This window comes from Rhinoderma darwinii, unplaced genomic scaffold (genome assembly GCF_050947455.1).
Source record: "Rhinoderma darwinii isolate aRhiDar2 unplaced genomic scaffold, aRhiDar2.hap1 Scaffold_3422, whole genome shotgun sequence".
In the NCBI taxonomy this organism is placed as follows: Eukaryota; Metazoa; Chordata; class Amphibia; order Anura; family Rhinodermatidae; genus Rhinoderma; species Rhinoderma darwinii.
Window position 1 is genome coordinate 157,301 of NW_027463436.1, and position 25,386 is coordinate 182,686.

Sequence of the window (25,386 nt, forward strand, 5' to 3'; positions counted from 1 at the left end):
GTTTCACAATCGATTAAAAAGGACTATGGATTAAAGCATTTAACGTCAATTGCCATTCTAAGCTGAATGTGCCTGCCCTCGTTAGATCGCAGAAGTTACACAGCTTAACGCCTCGCTAGTACCAGTGTGGGAGACTGTCTGGGAATCCGTGGTGCGGTTGACTTTTTATTATCTCGTTTAGATTTTGTTTCACAATAGATTAAATAGGACTATGGATTAAAGCATTTAACGTCAATGGCCATTCTAAGCTGAATGTGCCTGCTCTCGTCAGATCGCAGAAGTTACACAGCTTAAGGCCTCGCTAGTACCAGTGTGGGAGACTGTCTGGGAATCTGTGGTGCGGTTGACTTTTTATTATGTCGTTTAGATTTTGTTTCACAATAGATTAAATAGGACTATGGATTAAAGCATTTAACGTCAATGGCCATTCTAAGCTGAATGTGCCTGCTCTCGTCAGATCGCAGAAGTTACATAGCTTAAGTCCTCGCTAGTACCAGTGTGGGAGACTGTCTGGGAATCCGTGGTGCGGTTGACTTTTTATTATGTCGTTTAGATTTTGTTTCACAATCGATTAAAAAGGACTATGGATTAAAGCCTTTAATGTCAATGGCCATTCTAAGCTGAATGTCCCTGCTCTCGTCAGATCGCAGAAGTTACACAGCTTAAGGCCTCGCTGGTACCAGTGTGGGAGACTGTCTGGGAATGCGTGGTGCGGTTGACTTTTTATTATGTTGTTTAGATTTTGTTTCACAATAGATTAAATAGGACTATGGATTACGGCTTTTAATGTCAATGGCCATTCTAAGCTGAATGTGCCTGCTCTCGTCAGATCGCAGAAGTTACACAGCTTAAGGCCTCGCTAGTACCAGTGTGGGAGACTGTCTGGGAATCCGTGGTGCGGTTGACTATTTATTATGTCGTTTAGATTTTGTTTCACAATCGATTAAAAAGGACTATGGATTAAAGCATTTAATGTCAATGGCCATTCTAAGCTGAATGTGCCTGCTCTCGTCAGAACGCAGAAGTTACATAGCTTAAGTCCTCGCTAGTACCAGTGTGGGAGACTGTCTGGGAATCCGTGGTGCGGTTGCCTTTTTATTATGCTGTTTAGATTTTGTTTCACAATAGATTAAATAGGACTATGGATTAAGGCTTTTAATGTCAATGGCCATTCTAAGCTGAATGTGCCTGCTCTCGTCAGATCGCAGAAGTTACACAGCTTAAGGCCTCGCTAGTACCAGTGTGGGAGACTGTCTGGGAATCCGTGGTGCGGTTGACTTTTTATTATGTCGTTTAGATTTTGTTTCACAATCGATTAAAAAGGACTATGGATTAAAGCATTTAAAGTCAGTGCTCATTCTAAGCTGAATGTGCCTGCTCTCGTCCAAACGCAGAAGTTACACAGCTTAAGGCCTCGCTAGTACCAGTGTGGGAGACTGTCTGGGAATCCGTGGTGCGGTTGAGTTTTTATTATGTCGTTTAGATTTTGTTTCACAATAGATTAAATAGGACTATGGATTAAAGCATTTAACGTCAATGGCCATTCTAAGCTGAATGTGCCTGCTCTCGTCCGAACGCAGAAGTTACACAGCTTAAGGCCTCGCTAGTACCAGTGTGGGAGACTGTCTGGGAATGCGTGGTGCGGTTGAGTTTTTATTATGTCGTTTAGATTTTGTTTCACAATCGATTAAAAAGGACTATGGATTAAAGCCTTTAACGTCAATGGCCATTCTAAGCTGAATGTCCCTGCTCTCGTCAGATCGCAGAAGTTACACAGCTTAAGGCCTCGCTGGTACCAGTGTGGGAGACTGTCTGGGAATGCGTGGTGCGGTTGACTTTTTATTATGTCGTTTAGATTTTGTTTCACAATAGATTAAATAGGACTATGGATTACAGCTTTTAATGTCAATGGCCATTCTAAGCTGAATGTGCCTGCTCTCGTCAGATAGCAGAAGTTACACAGCTTAAGGCCTCGCTAGTACCAGTGTGGGAGACTGTCTGGGAATCCGTGGTGCGGTTGACTTTTTATTATGTCGTTTAGATTTTGTTTCACAATCGATTAAAAAGGACTATGGATTAAAGCATTTAATGTCAATGGCCATTCTAAACTGAATGTCCCTGCTCTCGTCAGATCGCAGAAGTTACACAGCTTAGGGCCTTGCTAGTACCAGTGTGGGAGACTGTCTGGGAATCCGTGGTGCGGTTGACTTTTTATTATGTCGTTTAGATTTTGTTTCACAATCGATTAAAAAGGACTATGGATTAAAGCATTTAATGTCAATGGCCATTCTAAGCTGAATGTGCCTGCTCTCGTCAGATCGCAGAAGTTACACAGTTTAAGGCCTCGCTAGTACCAGTGTGGGTGACTGTCTGGGAATCCGTGGTGCGGTTGACTTTTTATTATGTTGTTTAGATTTTGTTTCACAATAGATTAAATAGGACTATGGATTAAGGCTTTTAATGTCAATGGCCATTCTAAGCTGAATGTGCCTGCTCTCGTCAGATCGCAGAAGTTACACAGTTTAAGGCCTCGCTAGTACCAGTGTGGGTGACTGTCTGGGAATCCGTGGTGCGGTTGACTTTTTATTATGTCGTTTAGATTTTGTTTCACAATAGATTAAATAGGACTATGGATTAAAGCATTTAACGTCAATGGCCATTCTAAGCTGAATGTGCCTGCTCTCGTCAGATCGCAGAAGTTACACAGCTTAAGGCCTCGCTAGTACCAGTGTGGGAGACTGTCTGGGAATCCGTGGAGCGGTTGAATTTTTATTATGTCGTTTAGATTTTGTTTCACAATCGATTAAAAAGGACTATGGATTAGAGCATTTAATGTCAATGGCCATTCTAAGCTGAATGTCCCTGCTCTCGTCAGATCGCAGAAGTTACACAGCTTAAGGCCTCGCTAGTACCAGTGTGGGAGACTGTCTGGGAATCCGTGGTGCGGTTGACTTTTTATTATGTCGTTTAGATTTTGTTTCACAATCGATTAAAAAGGACTATGGATTAAAGAATTTAATGTCAATGGCCATTCTAAGCTGAATGTGCCTGCTCTCGTCAGATCGCAGAAGTTACACAGCTTAAGGCCTCACTAGTACCAGTGTGGGAGACTGTCTGGGAATCCGTGGTGCGGTTGACTTTTTATTATGTCGTTTAGATTTTGTTTCACAATCGATTAAAAAGGACTATGGATTAAAGCATTTAATGTCAATGGCCATTCTAAGCTGAATGTGCCTGCTCTCGTCAGATCGCAGAAGTTACACAGCTTAAGGCCTCGCTAGTACCAGTGTGGGAGACTGTCTGGGAATCCGTGGTGCGGTTGACTTTTTATTATGTTGTTTAGATTTTGTTTCACAATAGATTAAATAGGACTATGGATTAAAGCATTTAACGTCAATGGCCATTCTAAGCTGAATGTGCCAGCTCTCGTCACAACGCAGAAGTTACACAGCTTAAGGCCTCGCTAGTACCAGTGTGGGAGACTGTCTGGGAATCCGTGGTGCGGTTGAATTTTTATTATGTCGTTTAGATTTTGTTTCACAATCGATTAAAAAGGACTATGGATTAAAGCATTTAATGTCAATGGCCATTCTAAGCTGAATGTCCCTGCTCTCGTCAGATCGCAGAAGTTACACAGCTTAAGTCCTCGCTAGTACCAGTGTGGGAGACTGTCTGGGAATCCGTGGTGCGGTTGACTTTTTATTATGTCGTTTAGATTTTGTTTTACAATCGATTAAAAAGGACTATGGATTAAAGCATTTAATGTCAATGGCCATTCTAAGCTGAATGTGCCTGCCCTCGTTAGATCGCAGAAGTTACACAGCTTAACGCCTCGCTAGTACCAGTGCGGGAGACTGTCTGGGAATCCGTGGTGCGGTTGACTTTTTATTATGTCGTTTAGATTTTGTTTCACAATAGATTAAATAGGACTATGGATTAAAGCATTTAACGTCAATGGCCATTCTAAGCTGAATGTGCGTGCTCTCGTCAGATCGCAGAAGTTACACAGCTTAAGGCCTCGCTAGTACCAGTGTGGGAGACTGTCTGGGAATCCGTGGTGCGGTTGACTTTTTATTATGTCGTTTAGATTTTGTTTCACAATAGATTAAATAGGACTATGGATTAAAGCATTTAACGTCAATGGCCATTCTAAGCTGAATGTGCCTGCTCTCGTCAGAACGCAGAAGTTACACAGCTTAAGGCCTCGCTAGTACCAGTGTGGGAGACTGTCTGGGAATCCGTGGTGCGGTTGACTTTTTATTATGTCGTTTAGATTTTGTTTCACAACAGATTAAAAAGGACTATGGATTAAAGCATTTAATGTCAATGGCCATTCTAAGCTGAATGTACCTGCTCTCGTCAGATCGCAGAAGTTACACAGCTTAAGGCCTCGCTAGTACCAGTGTGGGAGACTGTCTGGGAATCCGTGGTGCGGTTGACTTTTTATTATGTTGTTTAGGTTTTGTTTCACAATAGATTAAATAGGACTATGGATTAAGGCTTTTAATGTCAATGGCCATTCTAAGCTGAATGTGCCTGCCCTCGTTAGATCGCAGAAGTTACACAGCTTAACGCCTCGCTAGTACCAGTGTGGGAGACTGTCTGGGAATCCGTGGTGCGGTTGACTTTTTATTATGTCGTTTAGATTTTGTTTCACAATAGATTAAATAGGACTATGGATTAAAGCATTTAACGTCAATGGCCATTCTAAGCTGAATGTGCCTGCTCTAGTCAGAACGCAGAAGTTACACAGCTTAAGGCCTCGCTAGTACCAGTGTGGGAGACTGTCTGGGAATCCGTGGTGCGGTTGAACTTTTATTATGTCGTTTAGATTTTGTTTCACAATCGATTAAAAAGGACTATGGATTAAAGCATTTAATGTTAATGGCCATTCTAAGCTGAATGTGCCTGCTCTCGTCAGATCGCAGAAGTTACACAGCTTAAGGCCTCGCTAGTACCAGTGTGGGAGACTGTCTGGGAATCCGTGGTGCGGTTGACTTTTTATTATGTCGTTTAGATTTTGTTTCACAATCGATTAAAAAGGACTATGGATTAAAGCATTTAACGTCAATGGCCATTCTAAGCTGAATGTGCCTGCTCTCGTCCGAACGCAGAAGTTACACAGCTTAAGACCTCGCTAGTACCAGTGTGGGAGACTGTCTGGGAATCTGTGGTGCGGTTGACTTTTTATTATGTCGTTTAGATTTTGTTTCACAATCGATTAAAAAGGACTATGGATTAAAGCCTTTAATGTCAATGGCCATTCTAAGCTGAATGTGCCTGCTCTCGTCAGATCGCAGAAGTTACACAGCTTAAGGCCTCGCTAGTACCAGTGTGGGAGACTGTCTGGGAATCCGTGGTGCGGTTGACTTTTTATTATGTCGTTTAGATTTTGTTTCACAATCGATTAAAAAGGACTATGGATTAAAGCATTTAATGTCAATGGCCATTCTAAGCTGAATGTGCCTGCTCTCGTCAGATCGCAGAAGTTACCCAGCTTAAGGCCTCGCTAGTACCAGTGTGGGAGACTGTCTCGGAATCCGTTGTGCGGTTGAATTTTTATTATGTCGTTTAGATTTTGTTTCACAATCGATTAAAAAGGACTATGGATTAAAGCATTTAAAGTCAATGCTCATTCTAAGCTGAATGTGCCTGCTCTCGTTAAATCGCAGAAGTTACACAGCTTAACGCCTCGCTAGTACCAGTGTGGGAGACTTTCTGGGAATCCGTGGTGCGGTTGACTTTTTATTATGTCGTTTAGATTTTGTTTCACAATAGATTAAATAGGACTATGGATTAAAGCATTTAACGTCAATGGCCATTCTAAGCTGAATGTGCCTGCTCTCGTATCAACGCAGAAGTTACACAGTTTAAGGCCTCGCTAGTTCCAGTGTGGGAGACTGTCTGGGAATCCGTGGTGCGGTTGAGTTTTTATTATGTCGTTTAGATTTTGTTTCACAATCGATTAAAAAGGACTATGGATTAAAGCCTTTAATGTCAATGGCCATTCTAAGCTGAATGTCTCTGCTCTCGTCAGATCGCAGAAGTTACACAGCTTAAGGCCTCGCTGGTACCAGTGAGGGAGACTGTCTGGGAATGCATGGTGCGGTTGACTTTTTATTATGTTGTTTAGATTTTGTTTCACAATAGATTAAATAGGACTATGGATTAAGGCTTTTAATGTCATTGGCCATTCTAAGCTGAATGTGCCTGCTTTCGTCAGATCGCAGAAGTTACACAGCTTAAGGCCTCGCTCCTACCAGTGTGGGAGACTGTCTGGGAATCCGTGGTGCGGTTGACTTTTTATTATGTCGTTTAGATTTTGTTTCACAATCGATTAAAAAGGACTATGCATTAAAGCATTTAATGTCAATGGCCATTCTAAGCTGAATGTGCCTGCTCTCGTTAGATCGTAGAAGTTACACAGCTTAACGCCTCGCTAGTACCAGTGTGGGTGACTGTCTGGGAATCCGTGGTGTGGTCGACTTTTTATTATGTCGTTTAGATTTTGTTTCACAATAGATTAAATAGGACTATGGATTAAAGCATTTAACGTCAATGGCCATTCTAAGCTGAATGTGCCTGCTCTCGTCAGATCGCAGAAGTTACACAGCTTAAGGCCTCGCTAGTACCAGTGTGGGAGACTGTCTGGGAATCCGTGGTGCGGTTAACTTTTTATTATGTTGTTTAGATTTTGTTTCACAATAGATTAAATAGGACTATGGATTAAGGCTTTTAATGTCAATGGCCATTCTAAGCTGAATGTGCCTGCTCTCGTCAGATCGCAGAAGTTACACAGCTTAAGGCCTCGCTAGTACCAGTGTGGGAGACTGTCTGGGAATCCGTGGTGTGGTTGACTTTTTATTATGTCGTTTAGATTTTGTTTCACAATCGATTAAAAAGGACTATGGATTAAAGCACTTAATGTCAATGGCCATTGTAAGCTGAATGTGCATGCTCTCGTTAGATCGCAGAAGTTAAACAGCTTAACGCCTCGCTAGTACCAGTGTGGTAGACTGTCTGGGAATCCGTGGTGCGGTTGACTTTTTATTATTTCGTTTAGATTTTGTTTCACAATAGATTAAATAGGACTATGGATTAAAACATTTAACGTCAATGGCCATTCTAAGCTGAATGTGCCTGCTCTCGTCAGATCGCAGAAGTTACACAGCTTAAGGCCTCGCTAGTACCAGTGTGGGAGACTGTCTGGGAATCCGTGGTGCGGTTGACTTCTTATTATGTCGTTCAGATTTTGTTTCACAATAGATTAAATAGGACTATGGATTAAAGCATTTAACGTCAATAGCCGTTCTAAGCTGAATGTGCCTGCTCTCGTCAGAACGCAGAAGTTACACAGCTTAAGGCCTCGCTAGTACCAGTGTGGGAGACTGTCTGGGAATCCGTGGTGCGGTTGCATTTTTATTATGTCGTTTAGATTTTGTTTCACAATCGATTAAAAAGGACTATGGATTAAAGCATTTAATGTCAATGGCCATTCTAAACTGAATGTCCCTGCTCTCGTCAGATCGCAGAAGTTACACAGCTTAAGGCCTCGCTAGTACCAGTGTGGGAGACTGTCTCGGAATCCGTTGTGCGGTTGAATTTTTATTATGTCGTTTAGATTTTGTTTCACAATAGATTAAATAGGACTATGGATTAAATCATTTAACGTCAATGGCCATTCTAAGCTGAATGTGCCTGCTCTCGTCAGATCGCAGAAGTTACCCAGCTTAAGGCCTCGCTAGTACCAGTGTGGGAGACTGTCTCGGAATCCGTGGTGCGGTTGAATTTTTATTATGTCGTTTAGATTTTGTTTCACAATCGATTAAAAAGGACTATGGATTAAAGCATTTAATGTCAATGGCCATTCTAAGCTGAATGTCACTGCTCTCGTCAGATCGCAGAAGTTACACAGCTTAAAGGGAATGTGTTGCCAGAAAAACATGTTTTTTTTTTAAAAATTAAACATTTAGTGTGTGGGTGATTAAACATTGTTCAAATTTTTTTTATTTTTTTGCACGAGTCCAGGAAATATTATAAATTATTTCTAATTTATAATACTTCCCATTTTTGGTCACTAGATGGAGCTGTTCCCAAAATTGCAGCATTGCAACATTGGGTTAAAAGCCCTCGCTCTAGTGAGCTCTCAGCATCCCCCCTCCTTTATCCTGGCTAGTGCCGGGATAAACGAGGGGTTTGAACGATGTAACCTCCTACACTGTGTGTCGCCATTTTTTGAGCTAACCCACAGTGTAGTAGGTTTACATACAGTAGTAAACACACACAAACACGAACATACATTGAAATCTCTTACCTGCTCCTGCCGCCGCGGCTCCCTCCGGCCCGTCCGCTCCGTTTGCTGCCGCTGGTGCAAGTGCACAAATCCGGAAGCCGCGACCGGAAGTAGTAATATTACTGTCCGGCCGCGACTTCCGGTCCACAGGAAAATGGCGCCGGACGGCGCCAATTTAGAATAGGACTGTGTGGGAGCGGCGCATGCGCAGTTCCCACACAGACGCCGTACACTGCAGTCAATGGGACGGGAGCCGTTCGCAGTCCCTATGGGACTGTGGCTGCCGTATTCCATGTCTGTATGTGTCGTTAATCGACACACACAGAAATGGAACAAAAAATGGCAGCCCCCATAGGGAAGAAAAAGTGTAAAAATAAGAAAAAGTAAAACACAAACACACAAATGAATATAAACGTTTTTATTAAAGCACTAACATCTTTAACATATAAAAAAATAATTTGTGATGACACTGTTCCTTTAAGGCCTCGCTAGTACCAGTGTGGGAGACTGTCTGGGAATCCGTGGTGCTGTTGACTTTTTATTATGTCGTTTAGATTTTGTTTCACAATCGATTAAAAAGGACTATGGATTAAAGCATTTAATGTCAATGGCCATTCTAAGCTGAATGTGCCTGCTCTCGTCAGATCGCAGAAGTTACACAGCCTAAGGCCTCGTTAGTACCAGTGTGGGAGACTGTCTGGGAATCTGTGGTGTGGTTGAGTTTTTATTATGTCGTTTAGATTTTGTTTCACAATCGATTAAAAAGGACTATGGATTAAAGCATTTAATGTCAATTGCCATTCTAAGCTGAATGTCCCTGCTCTCGTCAGATCGCAGAAGTTACACAGTTTAAGGCCTCGCTGGTACCAGTGTGGGAGACTGTCTGGGAATGCGTGGTGCAGTTGACTTTTTATTATGTTGTTTAGATTTTGTTTCACAATAGATTAAATAGGACTATGGATTAAGGCTTTTAATGTCAATGGCCATTCTAAGCTGAATGTGCCTGCTCTCGTCAGATCGCAGAAGTTACACAGCTTAATGCCTCGCTAGTACCAGTGTGGGAGACTGTCTGGGAATCCGTGGTGCGGTTGCCGTTTTATTATGTCGTTTAGATTTTTTTTCACAATCGATTAAAAAGGACTATGGATTAAAGCATTTCATGTCAATGGCCATTCTAAGCTGAATGTGCCTGCTCTCGTCAGATCGCAGAAGTTACACAGCTTAAGGCCTCGCTAGTACCAGTGTGGGAGACTGTCTGGGAATCCGTGGTGCGGTTGACTTTTTATTATGTCGTTTAGATTTTGTTTCACAATAGATTAAATAGGACTATGGATTAAAGCATTTAACGTCAATGGCCATTCTAAGCTGAATGTGCCTGCTCTCGTCAGAACGCAGAAGTTACACAGCTTAAGGCCTCGCTAGTACCAGTGTGGGAGACTGTCCGGGAATCCGTGGTGCGGTTGAATTTTTATTATGTCGTTTAGATTTTGTTTCACAATCGATTAAAAAGGACTATGGATTAAAGCATTTAATGTCAATGGCCATTCTAAACTGAATGTCCTTGCTCTCGTCAGATCGCAGAAGTTACACAGCTTAGGGCCTCGCTAGTACCAGTGTGGGAGACTGTCTGGGAATCCGTGGTGCGGTTGACTTTTTATTATGTTGTTTAGATTTTGTTTCACAATAGATTAAATAGGACTATGGATTAAGGCTTTTAATGTCAATGGCCATTCTAAGCTGAATGTTCCTGCTCTCGTCAGATCGCAGAAGTTACACAGCTTAAGGCCTCGCTAGTACCAGTGTGGGAGACTGTCTGGGAATCCGTGGTGCGGTTGACTTTTTATTATGTCGTTTAGATTTTGTTTCACAATCGATTAAAAAGGACTATGGATTAAAGCATTTAATGTCAAAGGCCATTCTAAGCTGAATGTGCCTGCTCTCGTCAGATCGCAGAAGTTACACAGCTTAAGGCCTCGCTAGTACCAGTGTGGGAGACTGTCTGGGAATCCGTGGTGCGGTTGACTTTTTATTATGTCGTTTAGATTTTGTTTCACAATAGATTAAATAGGACTATGGATTAAAGCATTTAACGTCAATGGCCATTCTAAGCTGAATGTGCCTGCTCTCGTCAGAACGCAGAAGTTACACAGCTTAAGGCCTCGCTAGTACCAGTGTGGGAGACTGTCTGGGAATCCGTGGTGCGGTTGAATTTTTATTATGTCGTTTAGATTTTGTTTCACAATCGATTAAAAAGGACTATGGATTAAAGCATTTAATGTCAATGGCCATTCTAAACTGAATGTCCCTGCTCTCGTCAGATCGCAGAAGTTACACAGCTTAGGGCCTCGCTAGTACCAGTGTGGGAGACTGTCTGGGAATCCGTGGTGCGGTTGACTTTTTATTATGTTGTTTAGATTTTGTTTCACAATAGATTAAATAGGACTATGGATTAAGGCTTTTAATGTCAATGGCCATTCTAAGCTGTATGTACCTGCTCTCGTCAGATCGCAGAAGTTACACAGCTTAAGGCCTCGCTAGTACCGGTGTGGGAGACTGTCTGGGAATCTGTGGTGCGGTTGACTTTTTATTATGTCGTTTAGATTTTGTTTCACAATCGATTAAAAAGGACTATGGATTAAAGCATTTAATGTTAATGGCCATTTTAAGCTGAATGTGCCTGCTCTCGTTAGATCGCAGAAGTTACACAGCTTAACGCCTCCCTAGTACCAGTGTGGGAGACTGTCTGGGAATCCGTGGTGCGGTTAACTTTTTATTATGTCGTTTAGATTTTGTTTCACAATCGATTAAAAAGGACTATGGATTAAAGCATTTAATGTCAATGGCCATTCTAAGCTGAATGTCCCTGCTCTCGTCAGATTGCAGAAGTTACACAGCTTAAGGCCTCGCTAGTACCAGTGTGGGAGACTGTCTGGGAATCCGTGGAGCGGTTGAATTTTTATTATGTCGTTTAGATTTTGTTTCACAATCGATTAAAAAGGACTATGGATTAAAGCATTTAATGTCAATGGCCATTCTAAGCTGAATGTCCCTGCTCTCGTCAGATCGCAGAAGTTACACAGCTTAAGGCCTCGCTAGTACCAGTGTGGGAGACTGTCTGGGAATCCGTGGTGCGGTTGACTTTTTATTATGTCGTTTAGATTTTGTTTCACAATCGATTAAAAAGGACTATGGATTAAAGCATTTAATGTCAATGGCCATTCTAAGCTGAATGTGCCTGCTCTCGTCAGATCGCAGAAGTTACACAGCATAAGGCCTCGCTAGTACCAGTGTGGGAGACTGTCTGGGAATCCGTGGTGCGGTTGACTTTTTATTATGTCGTTTAGATTTTGTTTCACAATAGATTAAATAGGACTATGGATTAAAGCATTTAACGTCAATGGCCATTCTAAGCTGAATGTGCCTGCTCTCGTCAGATCGCAGAAGTTACACAGCTTAAGGCCTCGCTAGTACCAGTGTGGGAGACTGTCTGGGAATCCGTGGTGCGGTTGACTTTTTATTATGTCGTTTAGATTTTGTTTCACAATAGATTAAATAGGACTATGGATTAAAGCATTTAACGTCAATGGCCATTCTAAGCTGAATGTGCCTGCTCTCGTCAGATCGCAGAAGTTACACAGCTTAAGGCCTCGCTAGTACCAGTGTGGGAGACTGTCTGTGAATCCGTGGTGCGGTTGACTTTTTATTATGTAGTTTAGATTTTGTTTCACAATAGATTAAATAGGACTATGGATTAAAGCATTTAACGTCAATGGCCATTCTAAGCTGAATGTGCCTTCTCTCGTCAGATCGCAGAAGTTACACAGCTTAAGGCCTCGCTAGTACCAGTGTGGGAGACTGTCTGTGAATCCGTGGTGCGGTTGACTTTTTATTATGTCGTTTAGATTTTGTTTCACAATAGATTAAATAGGACTATGGATTAAAGCATTTAACGTCAATGGCCATTCTAAGCTGAATGTGCCTTCTCTCGTCAGATCGCAGAAGTTACACAGCTTAAGGTCTCGCTAGTACCAGTGTGGGAGACTGTCTGGGAATCCGTGGTGCGGTTGACTTTTTATTATGTCGTTTAGATTTTGTTTCACAATAGATTAAATAGGACTATGGATTAAAGCATTTAACGTCAATGGCCATTCTAAGCTGAATGTGCCTGCTCTAGTCAGAACGCAGAAGTTACACAGCTTAAGGCCTCGCTAGTACCAGTGTGGGAGACTGTCTGGGAATCCGTGGTGCGGTTGAATTTTTATTATGTCGTTTAGATTTTGTTTCACAATCGATTAAAAAGGACTATGGATTAAAGAATTTAACGTCAATGGCCATTCTAAGCTGAATGTCCCTGCTCTCGTCAGATCGCAGAAGTTACACAGCTTAAGGCCTGGCTAGTACCAGTGTGGGAGACTGTCTGGGAATCCGTGGTGCAGTTGACTTTTTATTATGTTGTTTAGATTTTGTTTCACAATAGATTAAATAGGACTATGGATTAAGGCTTTTAATGTCAATGGCCATTCTAAGCTGAATGTGCCTGCTCTCGTCAGATCGCAGAAGTTACACAGCTTAAGGCCTCGCTAGTACCAGTGTGGGAGACTGTCTGGGAATCCGTGGTGCGGTTGACTTTTTATTATGTCGTTTAGATTTTGTTTCACAATCGATTAAAAAGGACTATGGATTAAAGCCTCTAATGTCAATGGCCATTCTAAGCTGAATGTGCCTGCTCTCGTCAGATCGCAGAAGTTACACAGCTTAAGGCCTCGCTAGTACCAGTGTGGGAGACTGTCTGGGAATCCGTGGTGCGGTTGACTTTTTATTATGTCGTTTAGATTTTGTTTCACAATCGATTAAAAAGGACTATGGATTAAAGCATTTAATGTCAATGGCCATTCTAAGCTGAATGTGCCTGCTCTCGCCAGATCGCAGAAATTACACAGCTTAAGGCCTCGCTAGTACCAGTGTGGGAGACTGTCTGGGAATCCGTGGCGCGGTTGACTTTTTATTATGTCGTTTAGATTTTGTTTCACAATAGATTAAATAGGACTATGGATTAAAGCATTTAACGTAAATGGCCATTCTAAGCTGAATGTGCCTGCTCTCGTCAGAACGCAGAAATTACACAGCTTAAGCCCTCGCTAGTACCAGTGTGGGAGACTGTCTGGGAATCCGTGGTGCGGTTGACTTTTTATTATGTCGTTTAGATTTTGTTTCACAATCGATTAAAAAGGACTATGGATTAAAGCATTTAATGTCAATGGCCATTCTAAGCTGAATGTGCCTGCTCTCGTCAGATCGCAGAAGTTACACAGCTTAAGGCCTCGCTAGTACTAGTGTGGGAGACTGTCTGGGAATCCGTGGTGCGGTTGACTTTTTATTATGTCGTTTAGATTTTGTTTCACAATCGATTAAATAGGACTATGGATTAAAGCATTTAAAGTCAATGGCCATTCTAAGCTGAATGTGCCTGCTCTCGTCAGATCGCAGAAGTTACCCAGCTTAAGGCCTCGCTAGTACCAGTGTGGGAGACTGTCTCGGAATCCGTTGTGCGGTTGAATTTTTATTATGTCGTTTAGATTTTGTTTCACAATCGATTAAAAAGGACTATGGATTAAAGCATTTAATGTTAATGGCCATTCTAAGCTGAATGTCCCTGCTCTCATCAGATCGCAGAAGTTACACAGCTTAAGGCCTCGCTAGTACCAGTGTGGGAGACTGTCTGGGAATCCGTGGTGCTGTTGACTTTTTATTATGTCGTTTAGATTTTGTTTCACAATCGATTAAAAAGGACTATGGATTAAAGCATTTAATGTCAATGGCCATTCTAAGCTGAATGTGCCTGCTCTCGTCAGATCGCAGAAGTTACACTGCTTAAGGCCTCGCTAGTACCAGTGTGGGAGACTGTCTAGGAATCCGTGGTGCGGTTGAATTTTTATTATGTCGTTTAGATTTTGTTTCACAATCGATTAAAAAGGACTATGGATTAAAGCATTTAACGTCAATGGCCATTCTAAGCTGAATGTGCCTGCTCTCGTCAGAACGCAGAAGTTACATAGCTTAAGTCCTCGCTAGTACCAGTGTGGGAGACTGTCTGGGAATCCGTGGTGCGGTTGACTTTTTATTATGTTGTTTAGATTTTGTTTCACAATAGATTAAATAGGACTATGGATTAAGACTTTTAATGTCAATGGCCATTCTAAGCTGGATGTACCTGCTCTCGTTAGATCGCAGAAGTTACACAGCTAAACGCCTCGCTAGTACCAGTGTGGGAGACTGTCTGGGAATCCGTGGTGCGGTTGACTTTTTATTATGTCGTTTAGATTTTGTTTCACAATAGATTAAATAGGACTATGGATTAAAGCATTTAACGTCAATGGCCATTCTAAGCTGAATGTGCCTGCTCTCGTCAGAACGCAGAAGTTACACAGCTTAAGGCCTCGCTAGTAACAGTGTGGGAGACTGTCTGGGAATCCGTGGTGCGGTTGAATTTTTATTATGTCGTTTAGATTTTATTTCACAATCGATAAAAAAGGACTATGGATTAAAGCATTTAATGTCAATGGCCATTCTAAGCTGAATGTCCCTGCTCTCGTCAGATCGCAGAAGTTACACAGCTTAAGGCCTCGCTAGTATCAGTGTGGGAGACTGTCTGGGAATCCGTGGTGCGGTTGAATTTTTATTGTGTTGTTTAGATTTTGTTTCACAATAGATTAAATAGGACTATGGATTAAGGCTTTTAATTTTAATGGCCATTCTAAGCTGAATGTGCCTGCTCTCGTCAGATCGCAGAAGTTACACCGCTTAAGGCCTCGCTAGTACCAGTGTGGGAGACTGTCTGGGAATCCGTGGTGCGGTTGACTTTTTATTATGTCGTTTAGATTTTGTTTCACAATCGATTAAAAAGGACTATGGATTAAAGCATTTAATGTCAATGGCCATTCTAAGCTGAATGTCCCTGCTCTCGTTAGATCGCAGAAGTTACACAGCTTAACACCTCGCTAGTAACTGTCTGGGAATCCGTGGTGCGGTTGAATTTTTATTATGTCGTTTAGATTTTGTTTCACAATCGATTAAAAAGGACTATGGATTAAAGCATTTAATGTCAATGGCCATTCTAAGCTGAATGTCCCTGCTCTCGTCTGATCGCAGAAGTTACACAGCTTAAGGCCTCGCTAGTACCAGTGTGGGAGACTGTCTGGGAATCCGTGGTGCGGTTGACTTTTTATTATGTCGTTTAGATTTTGTTTCACAATCGATTAAAAAGGACTGTGGATTAAAGCATTTAATGTCAATGGCCATTCTAAGCTGAATGTGCCTGCTCTCGTCAGATCGCAGAAATTACGCAGCTTAAGGCCTCGCTAGTACCAGTGTGGGAGACTGTCTGGGAATCCGTGGTGCGGTTGACTTTTTATTATGTCGTTTAGATTTTGTTTCACAATCGATTAAAAAGGACTATGGATTAAAACATTTAATGTCAATGGCCATTCTAAGCTGAATGTACCTGCTCTCGTCAGATCGCAGAAGTTACACAGCTTAAGGCCTCGCTAGTACCAGTGTGGGAGACTGTCTGGGAATCCGTGGTGCGGTTGACTTTTTATTATGTTGTTTAGATTTTGTTTCACAATAGATTAAATAGGACTATGGATTAAAGCATTTAACGTCAATGGCCATTCTAAGCTGAATGTGCCTTCTCTCGTCAGAACGCAGAAGTTACACAGCTTAAGGCCTCGCTAGTACCAGTGTGGGAGACTGTCTGGGAATCCGTGGTGCGGTTGAATTTTTATTATGTCGTTTAGATTTTGTTTCACAATCGATTAAAAAGGACTATGGATTAAAGCATTTAATGTCAATGGCCATTCTAAGCTGAATGTGCCTGCTCTTGTTAGATCGCAGAAGTTACACAGCTTAACGCCTCGCTAGTACTAGTGTGGGAGACTGTCTGGGAATCCGTGGTGCGGTTGACTTTTTATTATGTTGTTTAGATTTTGTTTCACAATAGATTAAATAGGACTATGGATTAAGGCTGTTAATAACAATGACCATTCTAAGCTGAATGTGCCTGCTTTCGTCAGATCGCAGAAGTTACACAGCTTAAGGCCTCGCTAGTACCAGTGTGGGAGACTGTCTGGGAATCCGTGGTGTGGTTGACTTTTTATTATGTCGTTTAGATTTTGTTTCACAATCGATTAAAAAGGGCTATGGATTAAAGCATTTAATGTCAATGGCCATTCTAAGCTGAATGTCCCTGCTCTCGTCAGATTGCAGTAGTTACACAGCTTAAGGCCTCGCTAGTACCAGTGTGGGAGACTGTCTGGGAATCCGTGGTGCGGTTGACTTTTTATTATGTTGTTTAGATTTTGTTTCACAATAGATTAAATAGGACTATGGATTAAGGCTGTTAATATCAATGGCCATTCTAAGCTGAATGTGCCTTCTCTCGTCAGATCGCAGAAGTTACACAGCTTAAGGCCTCGCTAGTACCAGTGTGGGAGACTGTCTGGGAATCCGTGGTGCGGTTGACTTTTTATTATGTCGTTTAGATTTTGTTTCACAATCGATTAAAAAGGACTATGGATTAAAGCATTTAATGTCAATGGCCATTCTAAGCTGAATGTGCCTGCTCTTGTTAGATCGCAGAAGTTACACAGCTTAACGCCTCGCTAGTACCAGTGTGGGAGACTGTCTGGGAATCCGTGGTGCGGTTGACTTTTTATTATGTTGTTTAGATTTTGTTTCACAATAGATTAAATAGGACTATGGATTAAGGCTGTTAATAACAATGACCATTCTAAGCTGAATGTGCCTCCTTTCGTCAGATCGCAGAAGTTGCACAGCTTAAGGCCTCGCTATTACCAGTGTGGGAGACTGTCTGGGAATCCGTGGTGCGGTTGACTTTTTATTATGTTGTTTAGATTTTGTTTCACAATAGATTAAATAGGACTATGGATTAAGGCTTTTAATGGCAATGGCCATTCTAAGCTGAATGTGCCTGCTCTCGTCAGATCGCAGAAGTTACACAGTTTAAGGCCTCGTTAGTACCAGTGTGGGAGACTGTCTGGGAATCCGTGGTGCGGTTGACTTTTTATTATGTCGTTTAGATTTTGTTTCACAATCAATTAAAAAGGACTATGGATAAAAACATTTAATGTCAATGGCCATTCTAAGCTGAATGTGCCTGCTCTCGTCAGATCACAGAAGTTACACAGCTTAAGGCCTCGTTAGTACCAGTGTGGGAGACTGTCTGGGAATCCGTGGTGCGGTTGAATTTTTATTATGTCGTTTAGATTTTGTTTCACAATCAATTAAAAAGGACTATGGATTAAAACATTTAATGTCAATGGCCATTCTAAGCTGAATGTGCCTGCTCTCGTCAGACCGCAGAAGTTACACAGCTTAAGGCCTTGCTAGTACCAGTGTGGGAGACTGTCTGGGAATCCGTGGTGCGGTTGTCTTTTTATTATGTCGTTTAGATTTTGTTTCACAATAGATTAAATAGGACTATGGATTAAAGCATTTAACGTCAATGGCCATTCTAAGCTGAATGTGCCTGCTCTCATCAGAACACAGAAGTTACGCAGCTTAAGGCCTCGCTAGTACCAGTGTTGGAGACTGTCTGGGAATCCGTGGTGCGGTAGAATTTTTATTATGTCGTTTAGATTTTGTTTCACAATCGATTAAAAAGGACTATGGATTAAACATTTAATGTCAATGGCCATTCTAAGCTGAATGTGCCTGCTCTCGTCAGATCGCAGAAGTTACACTGCTTAAGGCCTCGCTAGTACTAGTGTGGGAGACTGTCTGGGAATCCGTGGTGCGGTTGACTTTTTATTATGTTGTTTAGATTTTGTTTCACAATAGATTAAATAGGACTATGGATTAAGGCTTTTAATGGCAATGGCCATTCTAAGCTGAATGTGCCTGCTCTCGTCAGATCGCAGAAGTTACACAGCTTAAGGCCTCGTTAGTACCAGTGTGGGAGACTGTCTGGGAATCCGTGGTGCGGTTGACTTTTTATTATGTCGTTTAGATTTTGTTTCACAATTGATTAAAAAGGACTATGGATTAAAGCATTTAATGTCAATGGCCATTCTAAGCTGAATGTGCCTGCTCTCGTCAGATCGCAGAAGTTACACAGCTTAAGGCCTCGCTAGTACCAGTGTGGGAGACTGTCTGGGAATCCGTGGTGCGGTTGACTTTTTATTATGTTGTTTAGATTTTGTTTCACAATAGATTAAATAGGACTATGGATTAAGGCTCTTAATGGCAATGGCCATTCTAAGCTGAATGTGCCTGCTCTCGTCAGATCGCAGAAGTTACACAGCTTAAGGCCTCGTTAGTACCAGTGTGGGAGACTGTCTGGGAATCCGTGGTGCGGTTGACTTTTTATTATGTCGTTTAGATTTTGTTTCACAATCGATTAAAAAGGACTATGGATTAAAGCGTTTAATGTCAATGGCCATTCTAAGCTGAATGTGCCTGCTCTCGTTAGATCGCAGAAGTTACACAACTTAACGCCTCGCTAGTACCAGTGTGGGAGACTGTCTGGGAATCCGTGGTGTTGTTGACTTTTTATTATGTCGTTTAGATTTTGTTTCACAATAGATTAAATAGGACTATGGATTAAAGCATTTAACGTCAATGGCCATTCTAAGCTGAATGTGCCTGCTCTCGTCAGATCGCAGAAGTTACACATCTTAAGGCCTCGCTAGTACCAGTGTGGGAGACTGTCTGGGAATCCGTGGTGCGGTTGAATTTTTATTATGTCGTTTAGATTTTGTTTCACAATCGATTAAAAAGGACTATGGATTAAAGCATTTAATGTCAATGGCCATTCTAAGCTGAATGTCCCTGCTCTCGTCAGATCGCAGAAGTTACACAGCTTAAGGCCTCGCTAGTACCAGTGTGGGAGACTGTCTGTGAATCCGTGGTGCGGTTGACTTTTTATTATGTTGTTTAGATTTTGTTTCACAATAGATTAAATAGGACTATGGATTAAGGCTTTTAATGTCAATAGCCATTCTAAGCTGAATGTCCCTGCTCTCGTCAGATCGCAGAAGTTACACAGCTTAAGGCCTCGCTAGTACCAGTGTGGGAGACTGTCTGTGAATCCGTGGTGCGGTTGACTTTTTATTATGTTGTTTAGATTTTGTTTCACAATAGATTAAATAGGACTATGGATTAAGGCTTTTAATGTCAATAGCCATTCTAAGCTGAATGTCCCTGCTCTCGTCAGATCGCAGAAGTTACACAGCTTAAGGCCTCGCTAGTACCAGTGTGGGAGACTGTCTGGGAATCCGTGGTGCGGTTGACTTTATATTATGTTGTTTAGATTTTGTTTCACAATCGATTAAAAAGGACTATGGATTAAAGCATTTAATGTCTATGGCCATTCTAAGCTGAATGTGCCTGCTCTCGTCAGATCGCAGAAGTTACACAGCTTAAGGCCTCGCTAGTACCAGTGTGGGAGACTGTCTGGGAATCCGTGGTGCGGCTGACTTTTTATTATGTCGTTTAGATTTTGTTTCACAATAGATTAAATAGGACTATGGATTAAAGCATTTAACGTCAATGGCCATTCTAAGCTCAATGTGCCTGCTCTCGTCAGAACGCAGCAGTTACACAGCTTAAGGCCTCGCTAGTACCAGTGTGGGAGACTGTCTTGGAATCCGTGGTGCGGTTGAATTTTTATTATGTCGTTTAGATTTTGTTTCACAATCGATTAAAAAGGACTATGGATTAAAGCATTTAATGTCAATGGACATTCTAAGCTGAATGTCCCTGCTCTCGTCAGATCGCAGAAGTTACACAGCTTAAGACCTCGCTAGTACCAGTGTGGGAGACTGTCTGGGAATCCGTGGTGCGGTTGACTTTTTATTATGTTGTTTAGATTTTGTTTCACAATAGATTAAATAGGACTATGGATTAAGGCTTTTAATGTCAATGGCCATTCTAAGCTGAATGTGCCTGCTCTGGTCAGAACGCAGAAGTTACACAGCTTAAGGCCTCGCTAGTACCAGTGTGGGAGACTGTCTGGGAATCCGTGGTGCGGTTGACATTTTTATTGTGTCGTTTAGATTTTGTTTCACAATCGATTAAAAAGGACTATGGATTAAAGCCTTTAATGTCAATGGCCATTCTAAGCTGAATGTCCCTGCTCTTGTTAGATCGCAGAAGTTACACAGCTTAACGCCTCGCTAGTACCAGTGTGGGAGACTGTCTGGAAATCCGTGGTGCGGTTGACTTTTTATTATGTCGTTTAGATTTTGTTTCACAATAGATTAAATAGGACTATGGATTAAAGCATTTAACGTCAATGGCCATTCTAAGCTGAATGTGCCTGCTCTCGTCGAGATCGCAGAAGTTACACAGCTTAAGGCCTCGCTAGTACCAGTGTGGGAGACTGTCTGGGAATCCGTGGTGCGGTTGAATTTTTATTATGTCGTTTAGATTTTGTTTCACAATCGATTAAAAAGGACTATGGATTAAAGCATTTAATGTCAATGGCCATTCTAAGCTGAATGTCCTTACTCTCGTCAGATCGCAGAAGTTACACAGCTTAAGGCCTCGCTAGTACCAGTGTGGGAGACTGTCTGGGAATCCGTGGTGCGGTTGCCTTTTTATTATGTCGTTTAGATTTTGTTTCACAATCGATTAAAAAGGACTATGGATTAAAGCATTTAATGTCAATGGCCATTCTAAGCTGAATGTTCCTGCTCTCGTCAGATCGCAGAAGTTACACAGCTTAAGGCCTCGCTAGTACCAGTGTGGGAGACTGTCTGGGAATCCGTAGTGCGGTTGACTTTTTATTATGTCGTTTAGATTTTGTTTCACAATCGATTAAAAAGGACTATGGATTAAAGCATTTAATGTCAATGGCCATTCTAAGCTGAATGTGCCTGCTCTCGTCAGATCGCAGAAGTTACACAGCTTAAGGCCTCGCTAGTACCAGTGTGGGAGACTGTCTGGGAATCCGTGGTGCGGTTGACTTTTTATTATGGCGTTTAGATTTTGTTTCACAATCGATTAAAAAGGACTATGGATTAAAGCATTTAATGTCAATGGCCATTCTAAGCTGAATGTGCCTGCTCTCGTTAGATCACAGAAGTTACACAGCTTAAGGCCTCGCTAGTACCAGTGTGGGAGACTGTCTGGGAATCCATGGTGCGGTTGACTTCTTATTATGTCGTTTAGATTTTGTTTCACAATAGATTAAATAGGACTATGGATTAAAGCATTTATCGTCAATGGCCATTCTAAGCTGAATGTGCATGCTCTCGTCAGAACGCAGAAGTTACACAGCTTAAGGCCTCGCTAGTACCAGTGTGGGAGACTGTCTGGGAATCCGTGGTGCGGTTGACTTTTTATTATGTTGTTTAGCTTTTGTTTCACAATAGATTAAATAGGACTATGGATTAAGGCTTTTAATGTCAATGGCCATTCTAAGCTGAATGTGCCTGCTCTCGTCAGATCGCAGAAGTTACACAGCTTAAGCCCTCGCTAGTACCAGTGTGGGAGATTGTCTGGGAATCCGTGGTGCGGTTGACTTTTTATTATGTCGTTTAGATTTTGTTTCACAATCGATTAAATAGGACTATGGATTAAAGCACTTAACGTCAATGGCCATTCTAAGCTGAATGTGCATGCTCTCGTCAGATCGCAGAAGTTACACAGCTTAAGGCCTCGCTAGTACCAGTGTGGGAGACTGTCTGGGAATCCGTGGTGCGGTTGCATTTTTATTATGTCGTTTAGATTTTGTTTCACAATCGATTAAAAAGGACTATGGATTAAGGCATTTAATGTCAATGCCCATTCTAAGCTGAATGTCCATGCTCTCGTCAGATCGCAGAAGTTACACAGCTTAAGGCCTCGCTAGTACCAGTGTGGGAGACTGTCTGTGAATCCGTGGTGCGGTTGACTTTTTATTATGTCGTTTAGATTTTGTTTCACAATCGATTAAAAAGGACTATGGATTAAAGCATTTAATGTCAATGGCCATTCTAAGCTGAATGTGCCTGCTCTCGTCAGATCGCAGAAGTTACACAGCTTAAGGCCTCGCTAGTACCAGTGTGGGAGACTGTCTGGGAATCCGTGGTGTGGTTGACTTTTTATTATGTCGTTTAGATTTTGTTTCACAATCGATTAAAAAGGACTATGGATTAAAGCATTTAATGTCAATGGCCATTCTAAGCTGAATGTGCCTGCTCTCGTCAGATCGCAGAAGTTACACAGCTTAAGGCCTCGCTAGTACCAGTGTGGGAGACTGTCTGGGAATCCGTGGTGTGGTTGACTTTTTATTATGTCGTTTAGATTTTGTTTCACAATCGATTAAAAAGGACTATGGATTAAAGCATTTAATGTCAATGGCCATTCTAAGCTGAATGTGCCTGCTCTCGTCAGATCGCAGAAGTTACACAGCTTAAGGCCTCGCTAGTACCAGTGTGGGAGACTGTCTGGGAATCCGTGGTGTGGCTGACTTTTTATTATGTCGTTTAGATTTTGTTTCACAATAGATTAAATAGGACTATGGATTAAAGCATTTAACGTCAATGGCCATTCTAAGCTCAATGTGCCTGCTCTCGTCAGAACGCAGCAGTTACACAGCTTAAGGCCTCGCTAGTACCAGTGTGGGAGACTGTCTTGGAATCCGTGGCGCGGTTGAATTTTTATTATGTCGTTTAGATTTTGTTTCACAATCGATTAAAAAGGACTATGGATTAAAGCATTTAATGTCAATGGACATTCTAAGCTGAATGTCCCTGCTCTCGTCAGATCGCAGAAGTTACACAGCTTAAGGCCTCGCTAGTACCAGTGTGGGAGACTGTCTGGGAATCCGTGGTGCGGTTGAATTTTTATTGTGTCGTTTAGATTTTGTTTCACAATCGATTAAAAAGGACTATGGATTAAAGCCTTTAATGTCAATGGCCATTCTAAGCTGAATGTCCCTGCTCTTGTTAGATCGCAGAAGTTACACAGCTTAACGCCTCGCTAGTACCAGTGTGGGAGACTGTCTGGGAATCCGTGGTGCGGTTGACTTTTTATTATGTCGTTTAGATTTTGTTTCACAATAGATTAAATAGGACTATGGATTAAAGCATCTAACGTCAATGGCTATTCTAAGCTGAATGTGCCTGCTCTCGTCAGATCGCAGAAGTTACACAGCTTAAGGCCTCGCTAGTACCAGTGTGGGAGACTGTCTGGGAATCCGTGGTGCGGTTGAATTTTTATTTTTTCGTTTAGATTTTGTTTCACAATCGATTAAAAAGGACTATGGATTAAAGCATTTAATGTCAATGGCCATTCTAAGCTGAATGTCCCTACTCTCGTCAGATCGCAGAAGTTACACAGCTTAAGGCCTCGCTAGTACCAGTGTGGGAGACTGTCTGGGAATCCGTGGTGCGGTTGCCTTTTTATTATGTCGTTTAGATTTTGTTTCACAATCGATTAAAAAGGACTATGGATTAAAGCATTTAATGTCAATGGCCATTCTAAGCTGAATGTGCCTGCTCTCGTCAGATCGCAGAAGTTACACAGCTTAAGGCCTCGCTAGTACCAGTGTGGGAGACTGTCTGGGAATCCGTAGTGCGGTTGACTTTTTATTATGTCGTTTAGATTTTGTTTCACAATCGATTAAAAAGGACTATGGATTAAAGCATTCAATGTCAATGGTCATTCTAAGCTGAATGTGCCTGCTCTCGTCAGATCGCAGAAGTTACACAGCTTAAGGCCTCGCTAGTACCAGTTTGGGAGACTGTCTGGGAATCCGTGGTGCGGTTGACTTCTTATTATGTCGTTTAGATTTTGTTTCACAATAGATTAAATAGGACTATGGATTGAAGCATTTATCGTCAATGGCCATTCTAAGCTGAATGTGCATGCTCTCGTCAGAACGCAGAAGTTACACGGCTTAAGGCCTCGCTAGTACCAGTGTGGGAGACTGTCTGTGAATCCGTGGTGCGGTTGAATTTTTATTATGTCGTTTAGATTTTGTTTCACAATCGATTAAAAAGGACTATGGATTAAAGCATTTAATGTCAATGGCCATTCTAAGCTGAATGTGCCTGCTCTCGTCAGACCGCAGAAGTTACACAGCTTAAGGCCTCGCTAGTACCAGTGTGGGAGACTGTCTGGGAATCCGTGGTGCGGTTGAATTTTTATTATGTCGTTTAGATTTTGTTTCACAATCGATTAAAAAGGACTATGTATTAAAGCATTTAATGTCAATGGCCATTCAAAGCTGAATGTCCCTGTTCTCGTCAGATCGCAGAAGTTACACAGCTTAAGGCCTCGCTAGTACCAGTGTGGGAGACTGTCTGGGAATACGTGGTGCGGTTGACTTTTTATTATGTTGTTTAGATTTTGTTTCACAATAAATTAAATAGGACTATGGATTAAGGCTTTTAATGTCAATGGCCATTCTAAGCTGAATGTGCCTGCTCTCGTCAGATCGCAGAAGTTACACAGCTTAAGGCCTCGCTAGTACCAGTGTGGGAGACTGTCTGGGAATCCGTGGTGCGGCTGACTTTTTATTATGTCGTTTAGATTTTGTTTCACAATCGATTAAAAAGGACTATGGATTAAAGCATTTAATGTCTATGGCCATTCTAAGCTGAATGTGCCTGCTCTCGTCAGATCGCAGAAGTTACACAGCTTAAGGCCTCGCTAGTACCAGTGTGGGAGACTGTCTGGGAATCCGTGGTGCGGCTGACTTTTTATTATGTCGTTTAGATTTTGTTTCACAATAGATTAAATAGGACTATGGATTAAAGCAATTAACGTCAATGGCCATTCTAAGCTCAATGTGCCTGCTCTCGTCAGAACGCAGCAGATACACAGCTTAAGGCCTCGCTAGTACCAGTGTGGGAGACTGTCTTGGAATCCGTGGTGCGGTTGAATTTTTATTATGTCGTTTAGATTTTGTTTCACAATCGATTAAAAAGGACTATGGATTAAAGCATTTAATGTCAATGGACATTCTAAGCTGAATGTCCCTGCTCTCGTCAGATCGCAGAAGTTACACAGCTTAAGACCTCGCTAGTACCAGTGTGGGAGACTGTCTGGGAATCCGTGGTGCGGTTGACTTTTTATTATGTTGT

The 25,386-nt window shown here is 41.9% G+C and overlaps 113 pseudogenes; all 113 read left to right on the plus strand.

Annotated features, from left to right (window-relative positions):
* Window positions 1–44: 44 nt before the first annotated feature.
* LOC142706110 (5S ribosomal RNA) lies at window positions 45–163 on the plus strand (annotated as a pseudogene).
* A 67-nt stretch (window positions 164–230) lies between these two features.
* On the plus strand, window positions 231–349 carry LOC142706301 (5S ribosomal RNA; annotated as a pseudogene).
* Window positions 350–416: 67 nt separating this feature from the next.
* Window positions 417–535, plus strand: LOC142706630 (5S ribosomal RNA; annotated as a pseudogene).
* A 67-nt stretch (window positions 536–602) lies between these two features.
* Window positions 603–721, plus strand: LOC142706533 (5S ribosomal RNA; annotated as a pseudogene).
* A 67-nt stretch (window positions 722–788) lies between these two features.
* On the plus strand, window positions 789–907 carry LOC142706215 (5S ribosomal RNA; annotated as a pseudogene).
* A 67-nt stretch (window positions 908–974) lies between these two features.
* On the plus strand, window positions 975–1,093 carry LOC142706714 (5S ribosomal RNA; annotated as a pseudogene).
* A 67-nt stretch (window positions 1,094–1,160) lies between these two features.
* Window positions 1,161–1,279, plus strand: LOC142706216 (5S ribosomal RNA; annotated as a pseudogene).
* Window positions 1,280–1,532: 253 nt separating this feature from the next.
* Window positions 1,533–1,651, plus strand: LOC142706388 (5S ribosomal RNA; annotated as a pseudogene).
* Window positions 1,652–1,718: 67 nt separating this feature from the next.
* LOC142706534 (5S ribosomal RNA) lies at window positions 1,719–1,837 on the plus strand (annotated as a pseudogene).
* Window positions 1,838–1,904: 67 nt separating this feature from the next.
* LOC142706490 (5S ribosomal RNA) lies at window positions 1,905–2,023 on the plus strand (annotated as a pseudogene).
* Window positions 2,024–2,090: 67 nt separating this feature from the next.
* On the plus strand, window positions 2,091–2,209 carry LOC142706707 (5S ribosomal RNA; annotated as a pseudogene).
* Window positions 2,210–2,276: 67 nt separating this feature from the next.
* Window positions 2,277–2,395, plus strand: LOC142706267 (5S ribosomal RNA; annotated as a pseudogene).
* A 67-nt stretch (window positions 2,396–2,462) lies between these two features.
* On the plus strand, window positions 2,463–2,581 carry LOC142706268 (5S ribosomal RNA; annotated as a pseudogene).
* Window positions 2,582–2,648: 67 nt separating this feature from the next.
* Window positions 2,649–2,767, plus strand: LOC142706634 (5S ribosomal RNA; annotated as a pseudogene).
* A 67-nt stretch (window positions 2,768–2,834) lies between these two features.
* LOC142706285 (5S ribosomal RNA) lies at window positions 2,835–2,953 on the plus strand (annotated as a pseudogene).
* A 67-nt stretch (window positions 2,954–3,020) lies between these two features.
* On the plus strand, window positions 3,021–3,139 carry LOC142706261 (5S ribosomal RNA; annotated as a pseudogene).
* A 67-nt stretch (window positions 3,140–3,206) lies between these two features.
* LOC142706217 (5S ribosomal RNA) lies at window positions 3,207–3,325 on the plus strand (annotated as a pseudogene).
* A 253-nt stretch (window positions 3,326–3,578) lies between these two features.
* On the plus strand, window positions 3,579–3,697 carry LOC142706545 (5S ribosomal RNA; annotated as a pseudogene).
* Window positions 3,698–3,950: 253 nt separating this feature from the next.
* LOC142706448 (5S ribosomal RNA) lies at window positions 3,951–4,069 on the plus strand (annotated as a pseudogene).
* A 67-nt stretch (window positions 4,070–4,136) lies between these two features.
* Window positions 4,137–4,255, plus strand: LOC142706246 (5S ribosomal RNA; annotated as a pseudogene).
* A 67-nt stretch (window positions 4,256–4,322) lies between these two features.
* LOC142706198 (5S ribosomal RNA) lies at window positions 4,323–4,441 on the plus strand (annotated as a pseudogene).
* A 67-nt stretch (window positions 4,442–4,508) lies between these two features.
* LOC142706177 (5S ribosomal RNA) lies at window positions 4,509–4,627 on the plus strand (annotated as a pseudogene).
* Window positions 4,628–4,694: 67 nt separating this feature from the next.
* On the plus strand, window positions 4,695–4,813 carry LOC142706637 (5S ribosomal RNA; annotated as a pseudogene).
* Window positions 4,814–4,880: 67 nt separating this feature from the next.
* Window positions 4,881–4,999, plus strand: LOC142706300 (5S ribosomal RNA; annotated as a pseudogene).
* Window positions 5,000–5,066: 67 nt separating this feature from the next.
* LOC142706337 (5S ribosomal RNA) lies at window positions 5,067–5,185 on the plus strand (annotated as a pseudogene).
* Window positions 5,186–5,252: 67 nt separating this feature from the next.
* Window positions 5,253–5,371, plus strand: LOC142706219 (5S ribosomal RNA; annotated as a pseudogene).
* A 1,183-nt stretch (window positions 5,372–6,554) lies between these two features.
* LOC142706430 (5S ribosomal RNA) lies at window positions 6,555–6,673 on the plus strand (annotated as a pseudogene).
* A 67-nt stretch (window positions 6,674–6,740) lies between these two features.
* Window positions 6,741–6,859, plus strand: LOC142706326 (5S ribosomal RNA; annotated as a pseudogene).
* A 67-nt stretch (window positions 6,860–6,926) lies between these two features.
* LOC142706454 (5S ribosomal RNA) lies at window positions 6,927–7,045 on the plus strand (annotated as a pseudogene).
* A 67-nt stretch (window positions 7,046–7,112) lies between these two features.
* LOC142706220 (5S ribosomal RNA) lies at window positions 7,113–7,231 on the plus strand (annotated as a pseudogene).
* Window positions 7,232–7,298: 67 nt separating this feature from the next.
* LOC142705992 (5S ribosomal RNA) lies at window positions 7,299–7,417 on the plus strand (annotated as a pseudogene).
* Window positions 7,418–7,670: 253 nt separating this feature from the next.
* LOC142706001 (5S ribosomal RNA) lies at window positions 7,671–7,789 on the plus strand (annotated as a pseudogene).
* A 1,107-nt stretch (window positions 7,790–8,896) lies between these two features.
* LOC142706127 (5S ribosomal RNA) lies at window positions 8,897–9,015 on the plus strand (annotated as a pseudogene).
* Window positions 9,016–9,082: 67 nt separating this feature from the next.
* On the plus strand, window positions 9,083–9,201 carry LOC142706493 (5S ribosomal RNA; annotated as a pseudogene).
* Window positions 9,202–9,268: 67 nt separating this feature from the next.
* On the plus strand, window positions 9,269–9,387 carry LOC142706073 (5S ribosomal RNA; annotated as a pseudogene).
* Window positions 9,388–9,454: 67 nt separating this feature from the next.
* Window positions 9,455–9,573, plus strand: LOC142706221 (5S ribosomal RNA; annotated as a pseudogene).
* Window positions 9,574–9,640: 67 nt separating this feature from the next.
* Window positions 9,641–9,759, plus strand: LOC142706456 (5S ribosomal RNA; annotated as a pseudogene).
* Window positions 9,760–9,826: 67 nt separating this feature from the next.
* On the plus strand, window positions 9,827–9,945 carry LOC142705972 (5S ribosomal RNA; annotated as a pseudogene).
* A 67-nt stretch (window positions 9,946–10,012) lies between these two features.
* LOC142706233 (5S ribosomal RNA) lies at window positions 10,013–10,131 on the plus strand (annotated as a pseudogene).
* A 67-nt stretch (window positions 10,132–10,198) lies between these two features.
* LOC142706475 (5S ribosomal RNA) lies at window positions 10,199–10,317 on the plus strand (annotated as a pseudogene).
* A 67-nt stretch (window positions 10,318–10,384) lies between these two features.
* Window positions 10,385–10,503, plus strand: LOC142706353 (5S ribosomal RNA; annotated as a pseudogene).
* A 67-nt stretch (window positions 10,504–10,570) lies between these two features.
* Window positions 10,571–10,689, plus strand: LOC142706584 (5S ribosomal RNA; annotated as a pseudogene).
* Window positions 10,690–10,756: 67 nt separating this feature from the next.
* LOC142706290 (5S ribosomal RNA) lies at window positions 10,757–10,875 on the plus strand (annotated as a pseudogene).
* A 67-nt stretch (window positions 10,876–10,942) lies between these two features.
* Window positions 10,943–11,061, plus strand: LOC142706115 (5S ribosomal RNA; annotated as a pseudogene).
* Window positions 11,062–11,128: 67 nt separating this feature from the next.
* On the plus strand, window positions 11,129–11,247 carry LOC142706184 (5S ribosomal RNA; annotated as a pseudogene).
* A 67-nt stretch (window positions 11,248–11,314) lies between these two features.
* On the plus strand, window positions 11,315–11,433 carry LOC142706286 (5S ribosomal RNA; annotated as a pseudogene).
* Window positions 11,434–11,500: 67 nt separating this feature from the next.
* Window positions 11,501–11,619, plus strand: LOC142706486 (5S ribosomal RNA; annotated as a pseudogene).
* A 67-nt stretch (window positions 11,620–11,686) lies between these two features.
* Window positions 11,687–11,805, plus strand: LOC142706223 (5S ribosomal RNA; annotated as a pseudogene).
* Window positions 11,806–11,872: 67 nt separating this feature from the next.
* Window positions 11,873–11,991, plus strand: LOC142706421 (5S ribosomal RNA; annotated as a pseudogene).
* Window positions 11,992–12,058: 67 nt separating this feature from the next.
* Window positions 12,059–12,177, plus strand: LOC142706102 (5S ribosomal RNA; annotated as a pseudogene).
* A 67-nt stretch (window positions 12,178–12,244) lies between these two features.
* Window positions 12,245–12,363, plus strand: LOC142706095 (5S ribosomal RNA; annotated as a pseudogene).
* A 67-nt stretch (window positions 12,364–12,430) lies between these two features.
* On the plus strand, window positions 12,431–12,549 carry LOC142706662 (5S ribosomal RNA; annotated as a pseudogene).
* A 67-nt stretch (window positions 12,550–12,616) lies between these two features.
* On the plus strand, window positions 12,617–12,735 carry LOC142706451 (5S ribosomal RNA; annotated as a pseudogene).
* A 67-nt stretch (window positions 12,736–12,802) lies between these two features.
* Window positions 12,803–12,921, plus strand: LOC142706224 (5S ribosomal RNA; annotated as a pseudogene).
* A 67-nt stretch (window positions 12,922–12,988) lies between these two features.
* LOC142706225 (5S ribosomal RNA) lies at window positions 12,989–13,107 on the plus strand (annotated as a pseudogene).
* Window positions 13,108–13,174: 67 nt separating this feature from the next.
* Window positions 13,175–13,293, plus strand: LOC142706582 (5S ribosomal RNA; annotated as a pseudogene).
* Window positions 13,294–13,360: 67 nt separating this feature from the next.
* Window positions 13,361–13,479, plus strand: LOC142706628 (5S ribosomal RNA; annotated as a pseudogene).
* A 67-nt stretch (window positions 13,480–13,546) lies between these two features.
* LOC142706381 (5S ribosomal RNA) lies at window positions 13,547–13,665 on the plus strand (annotated as a pseudogene).
* A 253-nt stretch (window positions 13,666–13,918) lies between these two features.
* On the plus strand, window positions 13,919–14,037 carry LOC142706412 (5S ribosomal RNA; annotated as a pseudogene).
* A 67-nt stretch (window positions 14,038–14,104) lies between these two features.
* On the plus strand, window positions 14,105–14,223 carry LOC142706049 (5S ribosomal RNA; annotated as a pseudogene).
* A 67-nt stretch (window positions 14,224–14,290) lies between these two features.
* Window positions 14,291–14,409, plus strand: LOC142706560 (5S ribosomal RNA; annotated as a pseudogene).
* Window positions 14,410–14,476: 67 nt separating this feature from the next.
* Window positions 14,477–14,595, plus strand: LOC142706668 (5S ribosomal RNA; annotated as a pseudogene).
* Window positions 14,596–14,662: 67 nt separating this feature from the next.
* LOC142706669 (5S ribosomal RNA) lies at window positions 14,663–14,781 on the plus strand (annotated as a pseudogene).
* Window positions 14,782–14,848: 67 nt separating this feature from the next.
* LOC142705982 (5S ribosomal RNA) lies at window positions 14,849–14,967 on the plus strand (annotated as a pseudogene).
* A 67-nt stretch (window positions 14,968–15,034) lies between these two features.
* LOC142705987 (5S ribosomal RNA) lies at window positions 15,035–15,153 on the plus strand (annotated as a pseudogene).
* Window positions 15,154–15,394: 241 nt separating this feature from the next.
* On the plus strand, window positions 15,395–15,513 carry LOC142706291 (5S ribosomal RNA; annotated as a pseudogene).
* A 67-nt stretch (window positions 15,514–15,580) lies between these two features.
* LOC142706033 (5S ribosomal RNA) lies at window positions 15,581–15,699 on the plus strand (annotated as a pseudogene).
* Window positions 15,700–15,766: 67 nt separating this feature from the next.
* Window positions 15,767–15,885, plus strand: LOC142706210 (5S ribosomal RNA; annotated as a pseudogene).
* Window positions 15,886–15,952: 67 nt separating this feature from the next.
* LOC142706035 (5S ribosomal RNA) lies at window positions 15,953–16,071 on the plus strand (annotated as a pseudogene).
* Window positions 16,072–16,138: 67 nt separating this feature from the next.
* Window positions 16,139–16,257, plus strand: LOC142706132 (5S ribosomal RNA; annotated as a pseudogene).
* Window positions 16,258–16,324: 67 nt separating this feature from the next.
* LOC142706022 (5S ribosomal RNA) lies at window positions 16,325–16,443 on the plus strand (annotated as a pseudogene).
* A 67-nt stretch (window positions 16,444–16,510) lies between these two features.
* Window positions 16,511–16,629, plus strand: LOC142706641 (5S ribosomal RNA; annotated as a pseudogene).
* A 67-nt stretch (window positions 16,630–16,696) lies between these two features.
* On the plus strand, window positions 16,697–16,815 carry LOC142706066 (5S ribosomal RNA; annotated as a pseudogene).
* Window positions 16,816–16,882: 67 nt separating this feature from the next.
* LOC142706183 (5S ribosomal RNA) lies at window positions 16,883–17,001 on the plus strand (annotated as a pseudogene).
* Window positions 17,002–17,254: 253 nt separating this feature from the next.
* On the plus strand, window positions 17,255–17,373 carry LOC142706482 (5S ribosomal RNA; annotated as a pseudogene).
* Window positions 17,374–17,440: 67 nt separating this feature from the next.
* Window positions 17,441–17,559, plus strand: LOC142706633 (5S ribosomal RNA; annotated as a pseudogene).
* Window positions 17,560–17,626: 67 nt separating this feature from the next.
* Window positions 17,627–17,745, plus strand: LOC142706565 (5S ribosomal RNA; annotated as a pseudogene).
* A 67-nt stretch (window positions 17,746–17,812) lies between these two features.
* On the plus strand, window positions 17,813–17,931 carry LOC142706682 (5S ribosomal RNA; annotated as a pseudogene).
* A 66-nt stretch (window positions 17,932–17,997) lies between these two features.
* Window positions 17,998–18,116, plus strand: LOC142706356 (5S ribosomal RNA; annotated as a pseudogene).
* A 67-nt stretch (window positions 18,117–18,183) lies between these two features.
* Window positions 18,184–18,302, plus strand: LOC142706354 (5S ribosomal RNA; annotated as a pseudogene).
* A 67-nt stretch (window positions 18,303–18,369) lies between these two features.
* On the plus strand, window positions 18,370–18,488 carry LOC142706226 (5S ribosomal RNA; annotated as a pseudogene).
* A 67-nt stretch (window positions 18,489–18,555) lies between these two features.
* On the plus strand, window positions 18,556–18,674 carry LOC142706355 (5S ribosomal RNA; annotated as a pseudogene).
* Window positions 18,675–18,741: 67 nt separating this feature from the next.
* Window positions 18,742–18,860, plus strand: LOC142706057 (5S ribosomal RNA; annotated as a pseudogene).
* Window positions 18,861–18,927: 67 nt separating this feature from the next.
* LOC142706692 (5S ribosomal RNA) lies at window positions 18,928–19,046 on the plus strand (annotated as a pseudogene).
* A 67-nt stretch (window positions 19,047–19,113) lies between these two features.
* On the plus strand, window positions 19,114–19,232 carry LOC142706512 (5S ribosomal RNA; annotated as a pseudogene).
* A 67-nt stretch (window positions 19,233–19,299) lies between these two features.
* Window positions 19,300–19,418, plus strand: LOC142706544 (5S ribosomal RNA; annotated as a pseudogene).
* A 67-nt stretch (window positions 19,419–19,485) lies between these two features.
* Window positions 19,486–19,604, plus strand: LOC142706299 (5S ribosomal RNA; annotated as a pseudogene).
* A 67-nt stretch (window positions 19,605–19,671) lies between these two features.
* Window positions 19,672–19,790, plus strand: LOC142706592 (5S ribosomal RNA; annotated as a pseudogene).
* A 67-nt stretch (window positions 19,791–19,857) lies between these two features.
* LOC142706150 (5S ribosomal RNA) lies at window positions 19,858–19,976 on the plus strand (annotated as a pseudogene).
* Window positions 19,977–20,043: 67 nt separating this feature from the next.
* Window positions 20,044–20,162, plus strand: LOC142705978 (5S ribosomal RNA; annotated as a pseudogene).
* Window positions 20,163–20,229: 67 nt separating this feature from the next.
* LOC142706489 (5S ribosomal RNA) lies at window positions 20,230–20,348 on the plus strand (annotated as a pseudogene).
* A 254-nt stretch (window positions 20,349–20,602) lies between these two features.
* LOC142706642 (5S ribosomal RNA) lies at window positions 20,603–20,722 on the plus strand (annotated as a pseudogene).
* A 67-nt stretch (window positions 20,723–20,789) lies between these two features.
* Window positions 20,790–20,908, plus strand: LOC142706178 (5S ribosomal RNA; annotated as a pseudogene).
* Window positions 20,909–20,975: 67 nt separating this feature from the next.
* Window positions 20,976–21,094, plus strand: LOC142706511 (5S ribosomal RNA; annotated as a pseudogene).
* Window positions 21,095–21,161: 67 nt separating this feature from the next.
* Window positions 21,162–21,280, plus strand: LOC142706227 (5S ribosomal RNA; annotated as a pseudogene).
* A 67-nt stretch (window positions 21,281–21,347) lies between these two features.
* Window positions 21,348–21,466, plus strand: LOC142706056 (5S ribosomal RNA; annotated as a pseudogene).
* Window positions 21,467–21,533: 67 nt separating this feature from the next.
* LOC142706389 (5S ribosomal RNA) lies at window positions 21,534–21,652 on the plus strand (annotated as a pseudogene).
* Window positions 21,653–21,719: 67 nt separating this feature from the next.
* On the plus strand, window positions 21,720–21,838 carry LOC142706703 (5S ribosomal RNA; annotated as a pseudogene).
* Window positions 21,839–21,905: 67 nt separating this feature from the next.
* Window positions 21,906–22,024, plus strand: LOC142706123 (5S ribosomal RNA; annotated as a pseudogene).
* Window positions 22,025–22,277: 253 nt separating this feature from the next.
* Window positions 22,278–22,396, plus strand: LOC142706327 (5S ribosomal RNA; annotated as a pseudogene).
* Window positions 22,397–22,463: 67 nt separating this feature from the next.
* LOC142706330 (5S ribosomal RNA) lies at window positions 22,464–22,582 on the plus strand (annotated as a pseudogene).
* Window positions 22,583–22,649: 67 nt separating this feature from the next.
* Window positions 22,650–22,768, plus strand: LOC142706591 (5S ribosomal RNA; annotated as a pseudogene).
* Window positions 22,769–23,021: 253 nt separating this feature from the next.
* On the plus strand, window positions 23,022–23,140 carry LOC142706060 (5S ribosomal RNA; annotated as a pseudogene).
* A 253-nt stretch (window positions 23,141–23,393) lies between these two features.
* LOC142706555 (5S ribosomal RNA) lies at window positions 23,394–23,512 on the plus strand (annotated as a pseudogene).
* Window positions 23,513–23,579: 67 nt separating this feature from the next.
* LOC142706045 (5S ribosomal RNA) lies at window positions 23,580–23,698 on the plus strand (annotated as a pseudogene).
* Window positions 23,699–23,765: 67 nt separating this feature from the next.
* Window positions 23,766–23,884, plus strand: LOC142706505 (5S ribosomal RNA; annotated as a pseudogene).
* A 67-nt stretch (window positions 23,885–23,951) lies between these two features.
* Window positions 23,952–24,070, plus strand: LOC142706313 (5S ribosomal RNA; annotated as a pseudogene).
* Window positions 24,071–24,137: 67 nt separating this feature from the next.
* LOC142706182 (5S ribosomal RNA) lies at window positions 24,138–24,256 on the plus strand (annotated as a pseudogene).
* A 67-nt stretch (window positions 24,257–24,323) lies between these two features.
* Window positions 24,324–24,442, plus strand: LOC142706531 (5S ribosomal RNA; annotated as a pseudogene).
* Window positions 24,443–24,509: 67 nt separating this feature from the next.
* On the plus strand, window positions 24,510–24,628 carry LOC142706618 (5S ribosomal RNA; annotated as a pseudogene).
* Window positions 24,629–24,695: 67 nt separating this feature from the next.
* LOC142706468 (5S ribosomal RNA) lies at window positions 24,696–24,814 on the plus strand (annotated as a pseudogene).
* A 67-nt stretch (window positions 24,815–24,881) lies between these two features.
* Window positions 24,882–25,000, plus strand: LOC142706593 (5S ribosomal RNA; annotated as a pseudogene).
* Window positions 25,001–25,253: 253 nt separating this feature from the next.
* Window positions 25,254–25,372, plus strand: LOC142705979 (5S ribosomal RNA; annotated as a pseudogene).
* Window positions 25,373–25,386: the final 14 nt, after the last annotated feature.